This window comes from Terrapene carolina, unplaced genomic scaffold, assembly GCF_002925995.2.
Source record: "Terrapene carolina triunguis isolate 2854851 unplaced genomic scaffold, T_m_triunguis-2.0 Scaffold231, whole genome shotgun sequence".
In the NCBI taxonomy this organism is placed as follows: Eukaryota; Metazoa; Chordata; order Testudines; family Emydidae; genus Terrapene; species Terrapene triunguis.
Genome location: NW_020664582.1, coordinates 8,072,368 through 8,085,275, shown reverse-complemented (window position 1 = coordinate 8,085,275; position 12,908 = coordinate 8,072,368). Strand labels below are relative to the sequence as shown.

Below are 12,908 nucleotides of genomic sequence, written 5' to 3'. Positions count from 1 at the left end.
CCCCAATTCGATCTAAGGTACGCAACTTCAGCTACGTGAATAACGTAGCTGAAGTCGACATACCTTAGTTCGAATTTACCGCGGTTCAGACGCGGTCCACACACGGCAGGCAGGCTCCCCCGTCGACTCCGCGGTACTCCTCTCGCTGAGGTGGAGTACCGCAGTCGACGGCGAGCACTTCCTGGTTCGAATTATCGCGTCCACACCAGACGCGATAAATCGAACCCGGAAGTTCGATTGCCAGCCGTCGAACTACCGCGGTAGTGTAGACAAGCCCTAGGTGTTTACAAATTGATGGTTTAATAATTTATTCCACTACCCTTCCAGAAGTTAGTCTGACTGGTTTATAATTCCCTGGGTCCTCTTTGTTCCCCTTTTTAAAGATAATTTTTTGGTGAACCTACTGTTTCTGCTATCCTAAAATATTCTGCTGCTGGTGCCAATGCAAACTCTGGATCTTTATACCTTAACAAGGAATATAATTTTTTCATCAAAATGCAAAGTTACTGGTAAAAGATTTTCTGTATTAGAATCTGCTGCTCAACAGCACTGGACTCTGAAGACCTGAGTATTACTGTCAAACTTCAAATGTTGTTAAAAAATAATATGCCTTAACTGAGATTTAAGGAACACTTTCTTCTCCAGTGCTGAAATAGCTCACATAACCAATATGAATTGCACATGTTTTTAATTTAAAAGAGCTCTAAACACTGATGTACTGCCAAAATTTTAATGACGGTCTCCCTCACAAATTTTCCATCTTACTCAGCAATACTTGTGACTTACCCTGAATAAAGTGCTCCCCAAAACATTCCCCCATTAAAATCCAACCACTGCCCCACTACCTCTTGACCCACGAGGTATTCTCCTCCCCAGCATCTGAGGGCAGGTCTTCACTATGGGGAGGGGGGTCGATTTAAGATACGCAAATTCAGCTACGCGAATAGCGTAGCTGAGTTCGACGTATCGCAGCCGACTTACCCCGCTGTAAGGACGGGGGCAAAATCGACCTCCGCGGCTTCCCGTCGACGGCGCTTACTCCCACCTCCGCTGGTGGAGTAAGAGCGTCAATTCGGGGATCGATTGTCGCGTCCCGACGAGACGCGATAATTCGATCCCCGAGAGGTCCATTTCTACCTGCCGATTCAGGCGGGTAGTGTAGACCTAGCCTAAGTTTCCTTTAGGTCAATCCCCTTCCTGGGAGCTGTTCCTCACAGATAGATCAGTGGCAACAGATGGTAACAGGCAAGTCTCCTGTATCCTGGCTCAAATATCAAATAATATTTGTACATTATAAGATACTTGAAGTTTTTCAGTTTGTGAATAACCCCCACGAATTTCACTGCATGTTTCGGGGGGCTGACCTCAAAACAGTAGCAGCCTAAGAGCGAACAAACAATCTTGACATTCAAAATTTCCTGCACAACTTTTATTCTAACTGGAAATACATATCAGCATCCCAAGAGCTGACAAAGGCCTTGGTGAGCTGTCAATAAACCAAAGCAATAGAAATGAAAGTACTCAGTAAATTTACCTTGGCAACAAAAACTGAATTTAAGACCAGCATCAATAATGGTATGAAACTTTGTTTCAATCACAGTTTGTTATGTGCATATAATGCTACAACTGGATAAGCATTTCCTAAAGCCACACATGAAAAGTTAACATGCCTAACTGGTAACTCAGATGATTGACTCCTTTTGTGCATGCTAGATCACTAATCTAATCACTAATTGATCAGGTTGTGAAATTACAAAAAAGATGCAGTAATCAAAATTGACGAGAGTTAGTGCTTATAACATTTAAAGTAAGTTAACAACCAAAAAGTAAATGAAAAATTCTCCATCTTGGAATTAAACAGTATCTTATGACCCTATGTAGAGCACCCTGGTTTGGTTTTTTTTCATTATTTAACTTTACTGTTATTGTTTTACGTAAAATATAAGCCTACAATGAAACATTTAAATACATACATAAGATAGAAATAGCATACAAATAACAAATTTGAACATTATTTGCAAAAACCTATAAAACAAAATAAAAAATTAACCCATAGAGATCATGCAGGGTATCAATTATTAAAGAGACTAAATAGATAAATATGTGAGAACATTACCTACGAGTATCAGGGACTGATATATACTAAATTCCAAAAGTATGCAATTGTTTCATGTGTGACCAGACATCCTCATATTTTTCCCCAAGCATTTCTATTACAGTCATTTTTTCCCACTAATGCAGCAGTAGAGAGCTCACTAAGCCAGTCTGTGTATGAGGAAGGACTTACCCATTTCCATTTTTTCAAAGTAACTTTTTTGGCCACTAAAAGAGTCACTGCAATCCATTTCTCAATGTTATCTGGCAATACCAACTCATCCAGCATTGCTAAAATACACAAGTTTGGAGAAAGGAAGATAGAGAGACAAAGTTTTTGAGACCAGAGCCATGCATTTTTTAACAGGTATAGAGGACATGTGAGGCTGATTTTTATCCCATATAAATTGCATGATAAGCCTATTGATTTGAGCAAAGAGTGAGGGAGAGCCCTTGAAAGGCAACAGGTTAATGATATAAGTCAATCTTGGGCAGATATTCATTTTAGCTATTTCTATTCTACCCAGTACGAACAGAGGGAGGAGACGCCACCTCTCTACATCCTTGGAAATTTCTTTTACTATATATCCATATTTATAGAAACAATTTTGGGAAGATTAGGACTAATCTTAACACCTAAATAAGTTATTTGCTCCCATTTCAAATATGCATGAAGCTGAAACTGAGAAGGATCTGGTCTTTTGGATATATTCATGACTTGTGACTTATTCCTGTTAATGCAAAAAACAGAACTTTCCAAAAATATCAACTACATTCAATAATGATGGGACTGATGAGGATGGATTCTTCAATAATAAAATAATGTCATCAGGATGTAAACGGATTTTGTATTCTTTCATTTATAGGTCACACCTTAAATGGCTAAGTGCTGATGTATGTACATTGCCAGTCATTCAAGAGAGATTTAAGAGGGGGGATAAGAGGGGACAGCCCTGTCATGTCCCTCTTTCTTGCTGAAATATGAGAGAAATACTTCCATTAGTTGATAGTGAAGCGAGGGGAGAGTTGTATAATATATTGACCCATTCAGGAATATTAGTCCAAATGCATTTTTTTTTTTAGGACAGTCATTATTTAAGGCCATTCAACCCTACCAAAGGCTCTCTCTGCATCTAGAGATAAGGGAACATCTGAGCTGGACCAAGTGTGTGATTTTTCTTGTATCAGCAGCAGCCAATCTTCCTTTAATGAACATGGGATGATGGTGTTCAGTCATGTCGCTACAATTTTTGCAATTACTTTGCAATCTGTGTTCAACAGAGATATGGGGCAGAAGTTGCCACAGTTACAGCCATCTTTGTTCTTCTTTAATATTGAAGTAATTAAAGCAGTTCTCATGTCACGAGACATGGTTCCTTTTTGAAATATTTCAGTGAAGACCTTTGAAAGAACAGAAGATAGCTGATTACAAAATGGTTTGTAGAAATCAGCCAGAAAGCCATCCATCCCAGTGGCCTTGCCAGAATTAATATTTTTAAAAGCCTGTTCAATCTCTTGTGTTGTGAAAGCTTTGTCCATAAACAACACTTGTTTAGCAGTTAGGGTATTAAAAAGGTAGGCATTCCACAAAATGATCAAATTTATTAGAGCCAAATTGGTTGTCTGATTTATATAAAGCTTGATATAAATAATCAATTTAAGTAATTCTATCTATTGGTTCAAGGATGCACTCCCATATTTTTGTAATAGGGAAGAAATATTGTTGTTGGCTAGTTCCATTTTAAGTCTTCTGGCAAGTAGTTTACCAGCTTTATCTCCCCATTCATAATATTTTTGTTTGACCCTGTTGAGTGTAAATTCAACTTGGCTGGATAAGCATTAATTATATTTATGTTACATGTTGATTAGAGAGCGTAGGAGGTTTTCATTAATTCGGCCAGTCTTGTGCATTCTCTGCAACTCATCTATTTTGCTGGCCAAAGAGTCTAATAACTTGAGTCTCTCTCTCTTCTTTTGGGAGGCATGCTTTATGCATTCACCCCTTACAGTAGCTTTCTGAGCTTCCCAAAAGATGGTATCTTAGGGTATGTCTACACCCAGCCCCTAGTTCGGCGGCTGGCAATGAAAGTTCTGGGTTCGACTTATCGCGTCTTGTCTGGACGCGATAAGTCGAACCAGGAAGTGCTCATCGTCGACTGCGGTACTCCAGCTAGACGAGAGGAGTACCGCGGAGTCGACGGGGGAGCCTGCCTGCTGCGTGTGGACCGAGGTAAGTTCGAACTAAGGTACTTCGAACTTCAGCTACGTTATTCACGTAGCTGAAGTTGTGTACCTTAGTTCGATTTGGGGGTTTAGTGTAGACCAAGCCTTAGGTAACTGAGTGCTTATTTTCTTGTATGAAGTTAGAGATGACTGAATCAACCATGGAACAAAATTTTGCATCTTTTAGTAGCAGTGTTCCATTTCCTCCTATAAGATTTTAATGATGTGTATGTGATCAGCATCTGTGGAGCATGATCTGAAGTTAATATATTATCAATAGTTACTTCAAGGCATGCTGGAATCAGTTCCGAAGACAAGAAAAAAGTCAGTTCTGGAGTAAGATGAATGTACTGTACAGAAATATGTATAGTCACATTCTTCAGGGTGTCTCAGTCACCATACATCTTTTAAATCAAGTTCATTCATTAATAACGAGGGCTAGCCTATTGTGCTTTGAGAGCTGCAGCTCATGTAATTAGATTTGTCCAGATGTCTACCTAGCATAGTACTCCAATCACCACCAAGTATTGAAGGAATGTCTTTTATTAGAAAGAATGTCTGCAATGTCTTTGAATCATTCAGAATTACCTCCACTTGGATTGTAAATACTTCCTAGAATTAACTATTTTGAGTTGAAACAGCCTTCAAGAAGGAGGCATCTTCCTTCACAACCAGACCAAGACTGTATACATTAAGAAGTTATACTTTTACAAACTAAGATGGATGTGCCTCTGCTCTTAGAATTCAATGATAAAAGATACTCAACAGCTATCAGCATCTATTTCTGCTAGATGAGTTTCCTGCAATAAACCTACATGGCACTTTTTTGGTCCGAGGAATCTCAGGATTTTAATTCTTTTGGAAAGTTGATTAGGTCCCCTCACATTCCAAGAGGGCACACTAAGAAAATTCATGGCAAAGATATATAACCTTATTCTAAAGATACGTATTTCCCGTTAATATTGTAAAACCACATTTCTAGGATATGGTCCGTATTTATACATATTAGATACTGGTTAGTTTTGAATAAATGTATGCCTTCAATTGAGCCTCTAGGGGTGTCAGATATACAAAAAGATCTATAGTTAAATATCATGCGTCTTCCAAAGTATATTTTTTAACAGAAAACAAAAACAATTAACAGACTTAAAGCAAGCCAGTGTGGGCATGTTCAGATCCTTGATGGCTTCAGTTCCATCTGCTCCTCCCCTCCCTATGTTGTATCTAATAATAGTCTAAACATCTCTAAATGCAAAAATATATTTTAAGTCAAATATTACCCAGTAAATACCACTGATATTATAGAAAATGTACAATATATTCCTATGTACTGAAGTTTTTATATATATTTATTTATATATATATATATATATATATATATATATATATATATATATATATATATATACACACACACACACACACACACACACGACTCATTACATGTACATTTACAATTGAATTGGTAAATCATAAATTAGCAGAAAATCTAAAGATGAAAAATATAATGTAAAATATTTCATATTCATAGTATGCCAAATGCCCTGCACAAACTGAATAACTAGTGCTATTTAAGGTTTAGGTTATAGTCTAATTTATATGTCAGGAGTACTGATTGTCCCAAGGGACTTCTGGTTACCATAATACGAACCATCAGAGGCATTAGTTTGCTGTAGTGTTTCCAATTGAAATATTTATAGAAAACCCACATATACATCAAGCCTACTGCAGAATATATTCCACAATTTTTGCTGAAACTTGTAGAGCCTATTTTAACTCTCTCCCCTGTAATCCTAGCCACACTTTGTACTTCTGGCCATTGTACTTCTGGCCAGAAGTACAAGTAAATGAAATTTATTCACAGAGATTATCAGAGCCATGAATCCACCACAAGGGGATGCTAACAAAGCAAAGTGAGTGATTAACTCTCTCACATTGCACATACTGAATATATCTAAAAATATGAAGCCAGTTAAATTCTATGCAGTCATGAACTCAGTCACAGTAAGTGGAGTTACACCAGCAAAGTCCAGTACATGCCACGTTAATGTTAGTAGGATAACAATATGTTTCACTTACCATTGTATTACATTGGAACAATTAAAAAAAATAATTTCCTTGTTTAAGAAAAGTGGAGCTGCCGGTGCTCACTATAGCATTTAAGCAGTCCAGTACATTTTAAAGTTCAAACCTTAGTTAGGAGAAAGGAGCAAGTAAGTGTCAAATGTAATCCTTTGTTGCAGCTACTTTTGGCCAGAGACAACTTTCTACAAAGGTGAATTAACAGGGGAACAGCATTGCTGCTGCCCTTCTAAAGAAGAAGGTGTCAAATATTCTGGAACAGTTAGCTTGTCCTCTACTTCCTTCTCTTGAACCTCTGGCTCAAATACTGGTAACTGGGCCTCTTCCCAAAAAGACAAACTGTAGAGATTTCTATAGGTTTTATCTTGCTTTTCCTGAGTGGTATGCCTCATAGGTTTTGGCCAAAGTGCTTCTGAAGAGAATTGCTGGGAGGAAGGTTTGCCATATAACATCTGGCTTTGTTTTATCAGGCCACCAAGCCTTTGGTCATTTTCCCTGGAGCCTGTTCATTTCCTTGATATGACTCAGATAAAGGGGACTGAGACAGGAGAACAATGACTAGTTTCTCCCTCAGCAGGTATAGACAATTCAAGATAGCTTTGCCCTGTTCTGGGCAGTTCTTTGGTTTATGTCTCCGCCTATTAGATTTCCACTCCAACTGTGAAGGAAAAATAGGGCTCTCCAACTTCTCTGAGGATTTACTTTTGTCTTGGAAAACCTTCTACCCCACATGCCCTAAAGTTTGGCTTTCCTTCTTAGAAAGAGGTCTTCTCTCTGCTCCTTAGTCTCTTGGCCTGTGTCTTTGACGAACAACAGGGCTTGCTCTTGCCCACAAATCCACATCCCAAAAGGTTACAAATCTCAGCCCTGCAAGGTCTGAGGTGAAGGAGCAGTCCAGTGACCATTCTGGTGAAGTTAACCTCTGGTACCCAGAGATGCTGGACTAAACCTGCCAATACAAGCTGTAAAAGGAAACTCATTTGAGAGTGACATCATAAAGGAGCTAAATAATCTCCTGGTAAAAATACAGCAGGAAGGGGTGGACTGAAAGGATGAGGTGGGCCAAGTGGCCCAATTAATTGGTCATTCAGGTCCAAGCTGCTTTCCTACCCTTTCCTCCATGGCCCGGAGCTATGAGAAGAGACTGTTGATAGCAGTGGCTGATGATACATGCCTGGGCAGTTATGTGTTTTTTCCCATCCAACTTACTTCTGCCAGACCTCCTGGGAGGCAGGAGAGGAAATGAGATAGGAACCCCCAGAACACTCTGCTTTGCTGACACTTAGTTCTTTGAACCAACCTGTTTCCCTGCTCAACAGAGGGAGGCTTAAGTAATCCCTGGCTGGCTAGGGTCTCTGTGGACAGCCCTTGCTTATTTTGCTCAAAGAGCTGAAGCCTATCCAGTCAAACCTGCCTCTAGCTGAGATAAAAAACATAGAAGAACTGGCAGGCTCCTTAGCCGCTTGGATCATACCCTTTCTTCCAGTCCTGCCCAAGTCCAGTTTTGTCCTCTAAGCTGCAAGCAAAAAACCTGTTGTAAAGGATTCTTAAACCTTCCTGTGTAGAACAAAGGTTCTACCCCGCCACCAAATACTCTGTGGGCAGTAGGAAATCAGGCACTACAGAAGTCACTAGACTAGTCAATAGGAAAAAAATTACTATCACGTTCTTACAGGATGTAACAAAAATGTTACCAGGTGGGCCAAAATGTCAATTGTATTGAGCTAGGATATCTACAAAGAGTTTAATTACAAGCGTTAGCCATTTTAACATGAAGTGAAATACACGACTGGGACACGTTTTCTTCTGCCCACCACACTTCACCGTTCCCCAGATCTCATTAACCCAGCTCCAGAGGAAACACATTCATCCAAATTACATTTGGTTTAAACTCAGCCATTTCATTTCTGAAACCTGGCTCTTTATTTTTGTACTTTTGTACAGCCAGCCTTTTGCTTCTCTTTCTTTGGTCCAATTTAAATAATTCTAGCAGTGATACTCTCCTAAAGGATGCCTTGCATCTGAAGAAGTGAGGTTCTTACCCACGAAAGCTTATGCTCCCAATACTTCTGTTAGTCTTAAAGGTGCCACAGGACCCTCTGTTGCTTTTTACAGATTCAGACTAACACGGCTACCCCTCTGATACTCTCCTAAAGGTACTTTGTCTCAGATCATTACTATTGACTCAGTATTTTCTATAAGGAATCATCCCAACAGTAAGACCATTAGGACAGCAAGAAATACTGAAGATCCCTAAGAAATCCCTTTGAAACAAAAATATTTTTGTAATATTGTTTTAAAAAGGTACCTACAGGTGTCAGTGGAATTGATTTAGATCAGTGGCTCTCAACCTTTCCAGACTACTGTACTCCTTTCAGGAGTGTGATTCGTCTTGCGTACCCCAAGCTTCACCATACTTCTAAACTACCCACTTACAAATAAAACAGACAAAAATACAAATGTCACAGCACACTATTACTGAAAAATGCTGACTTTCTTATCTGTACCATATAATTATAAAATAAATCAATTGAAATATAAATACTGCACTTACATTTCAGTGTATAGTATATAGAGCAGTATAAACAAGTCGTGTAAGAAATTTTAGTTTGTACTGACTCTGCTAGTGCTTTTAATGTAGCCTGTTGTAAAACTAGGCAAATATCTAGATGAGTCGATGTACCCCTGGAAGACTTCTGCATACCCCTGATTGAGAACCACTGATCTAGATTAAACCCATTTCAACAGTAATGAAATGCTAGGAACAATCACATATCTGTATGAGTTTATAGCAATCTTTCCAAAAGGCGCACTTAAAGAAAGGGCTTAAATGAATTCCACAGATCCTTTAATTCAACCAGCTGATCTACCTTTGACTTTTCAAGTATGTTCACCACAAAGAAGAATGTATAGGCAAGTTAACTGAAACAAAATGTTATAGCACTACACTGAGAAACATAACTGAAGTCTTTATTGTATACCACCTTAAAACAGCTGCACAAATTGCTCCTTTCGAGAAAGGCTCATTTAACAGACCATTCCAATGAGAGACATTATAAACCACCCTCCCCCTTCACTCTGAAAAAAGAATTAATATTTCAGTAGCATTATACATGTACAAAGCACTATACAAACATTAATTCTCATGACATCATTGTGGTGCAGGTAAATATGTATTATCCCAATTTTACAGATTGGGAAACAGAAGCAGAGAAATTAAGTAACTTGCCCAAGGTCACAACAGCAGAACCAGAATTAGGAATACGGAGGTCCTGACTTTTAATGCTATGCTCAGTCTTCCAGACGATACAGTCTCTCCAAGCTCTATGATTGTTTTCATCATATTGTTGTCTCTCCTTTTTCCATTTTCTTTCCCCATTTACATGACACTGGCATTTTGTTTACATAAAGGACTAGTACATAGCAAGCACTTTAATCCTTAATATAGTTTCCTAGTGAGAAAACTGTTCAATTTCCCCACACACACCCCAAAAAGTGATGGCCTCTTTCCATCACTTTCTTTATGTATTGTTCTAATCTTAGTTCTCTTACAATATACATAAAAGAGATCCAAGTCCCAAAGCTATACTCTTAACACAAACTTTTCTTAAAATTGTTGAAGTGGTGAGAAAAGTGACCACAACTAGAAAAACGTGAATTAAGTTTACCACTGTCAATTTATATCACCGCTGAATTTGAGGTTTCCGTATTGTGCAAGACACACACATATACGTTTAATGGAATCTGGCTATTTGCATGTAATTTGCTCAACAACAATCAGATATTGGAGGGACAGTGAAAGGTGCATGTATCACATATGATACAGATACATAAAAAGTCAATCAGTGGGTTAAGGACAAAGTGAGACATTTTCCTTTTTTTTTTTTTGGCTTCAGTTTGTAACCTGAAATATTTCTCCACCACCATTCCTACAATCTGTCATGGTAACAAACCTTACCTTCTACTAACTCTGTGACAACCATCGTTACCTATGGTTATTTGTTCCCAAATATCAAGAGTGAAGAACTAACCCAATTGATTTCTCCATTCAACTACAAAAGTACCAAACAGAGCACCAAACATAAGATTACTGTACTGGGATCAGGGGGAGTTGCCCTTCTCATTTGAAATCAGATAAGCCAATTTAATGAATATATTTAAGACAAAATTATAATGTGATTCAGTTAACTATAGCATTACGTGAGTCTCCGCTATAATTACACATACTTCATATTTATATATATTGCATATTCTCAGGAACATATTTGGGTGTTCTGGAACACATTGTTTATGCTTAGATTCCAAAAAAAGTTATCAGATAGTATGATGATTGCATCTTGTCACATTAAAACTGTTGCCTACTGCCAATTTAAAAATATATAGAAATATATTTCATATTTTGTGTGTTCATCTATATACACACTCCTTTTTATCATACTCCCCCATATTACATTTGTTCCAACAGTAAACCTGCAATATACCCATTAGCAATGACAGAACTGTAGTTTGTTACATACCTCCCAGGTGCACAACTCTTTCTAATACAGTACCATACAGTTCCATTCTCCTGAAGAAGTTTATTACTTTATTTCGTAAGGGCTGAATTTATATAGTACATTTCCCTGCGTCTGCGGAATAAATGCAACTAATTAGGTCATTTCTAAAGAGATACAAATGACATGAATAATTTCTGGAATTGTACTGACTTACGCCCACGTAAGTGTAATACTGCAAAAGATTATTAAACACCTATATACACAAGCTGCCTTTTACATCCCTAACGCATACATTTATACCAACTTCAGATAGTGAAGTAATACCCACTGATCAATATTATATGACAGTCTTCCTACTAAACAGCTTAATTGACAATCTTGGCCAAACAGTCTAAAACAGCTCTGCACTTTTAGGATCATGTTAATCAATTTTTATAGGAATTTTTTCTGATTAGAATAAGTCACATCTGTCCTATAGATTAAAACCACACGCATAAGACACTCGTTAAAATAAATCAATTTACTTTTAGAGTATTATTATTATTTAGTATCATGTTCTAGGATTCCCTGCTGTATTAACATTGAACTAGCAGAGGTCTTGCAAAATACAGGTTAATCAAAGATTTTATAACAATATTCTATTTTATGTATAATTGTAAAGGTTAAATTCAAAGTTAGAATGACAGGGAAGGAGGATTTCTGTCCTGATAAGGAACCAAGAAATAAACAACTGCTCTGTTTTGGGAATTGTAATTTTAGGAGAGATCTTACAATATTGCTAATTGATAAATGTTGGCTCCATAACACAGAAGTAAAGCTCCTATAATTGATTTGATTCTCCAAATGACCCAAGTTACTAACAATATCTTCCATCTTTCCTCCCTCTAAGTATCCGACAGCTATGGAAAGGTAGCATCACTGAATTCCATTCTCCTGCCTGTGTCAACATGCTGTATAAAATTCAGATTCAAGGGGAAAACCAGTTCTACAGAAAACAAAGACAGCCACTAGGAGGCCAAATCCTGTTAGAAAATCCTTTGCGTTTCTGCTAATACTAGAAGCAGTTTCCAATGGTTGATCACAGCCTTTTCTGGAAGGGAAGAAATGGCTGTAAAGTTGAAAAGCCCTTTTCAGTTAGGTCAGTAAAGGAAGGACAATGTGCACACATGTTGTATGATGAAATTTACAAAGCTTTATTAGCATAAAGCTAGTAAATAGAGAACATGCATATACTATAGTCTATATGCATACAAGACACAAAATACAACAGGGCATTCCTACTGCAAATCATCAACTTCCAGAAAGCCTTATTTTATCATTTAAGATGGAATATTTGCCCAGCATGGTCCTTAGAGTTACTCAGCAATGGCGCTCTGGCTCTTGTATACTTCTTTGTAGAAACAATCTTAAATTGTTTAAACTTTTCCTGCTATGAAATTATTTATTATTTGCTGAACAAAACATACAGTTATATAACATTTTCTTCCAAAGCGAAAAGAGCAACCACCTACTGTAAAAGAGTTCATAGCACCACCTATATTTCCAAACAGTGCGCAGACACAGGTTGGCAACCAAAGGCAAACAGAGACACCGAGCAAGCAGCAGGATTCCTGGCCACTGCAACAACTGACACTCTCATGTATTTTGTTAGGACAAAACGCTGCCAGCCCCATATGGCCCAAAAGAGAAATGGGGAGAGCAGAAGGTTAGTGGCAGGGGCTGAAAGAGGAAGTGTTGGGGGGGAGGGGCAGAATGTAATGAGGGAAGCCCGGCGGTGGGGCTAAAACGGCAGTTGGAGATATGGGGAAGGGGGTTCGGTCATGGTGGGGCGATGGAGGAATGATTCAGAGGTATGGGGGGGCTGGATCATGTTGGGGGTATAAAAGGGCTGGCTAGGGGCGGGGGGGGGCATCTGAGGCTGGGTCACCGGGCGGGTAACGGGGAGCTGCGACACGGGGGGGACTGACTGGCTGGCTCGGGACTAACGGTCACGGGACGAACGGGGCTGGGTCC

At 38.6% G+C, this 12,908-nt stretch overlaps 1 protein-coding gene across 7 annotated transcripts in view; it reads right to left on the bottom strand.

Moving 5' to 3' along the window:
* Positions 1 to 12,908, bottom strand: part of TPST1 (tyrosylprotein sulfotransferase 1) — a 72,491-nt gene that overhangs the window by 49,078 nt on the left and 10,505 nt on the right. For 5 of the 7 annotated variants that reach the window (XR_003899879.1, XR_003899881.1, XR_003899880.1 and 2 more), the window contains exon 1: positions 10,917 to 10,988. The exons of 1 other annotated variant lie outside the window; for it this stretch is intronic. The gene's annotated coding sequence lies outside the window, so the exon portion shown is untranslated. Of the gene's footprint in view, positions 1 to 10,916; positions 10,989 to 12,406; positions 12,501 to 12,908 lie in introns of those variants that run through there. One more of the 7 variants, XM_026656494.1, reaches the window with a different exon arrangement.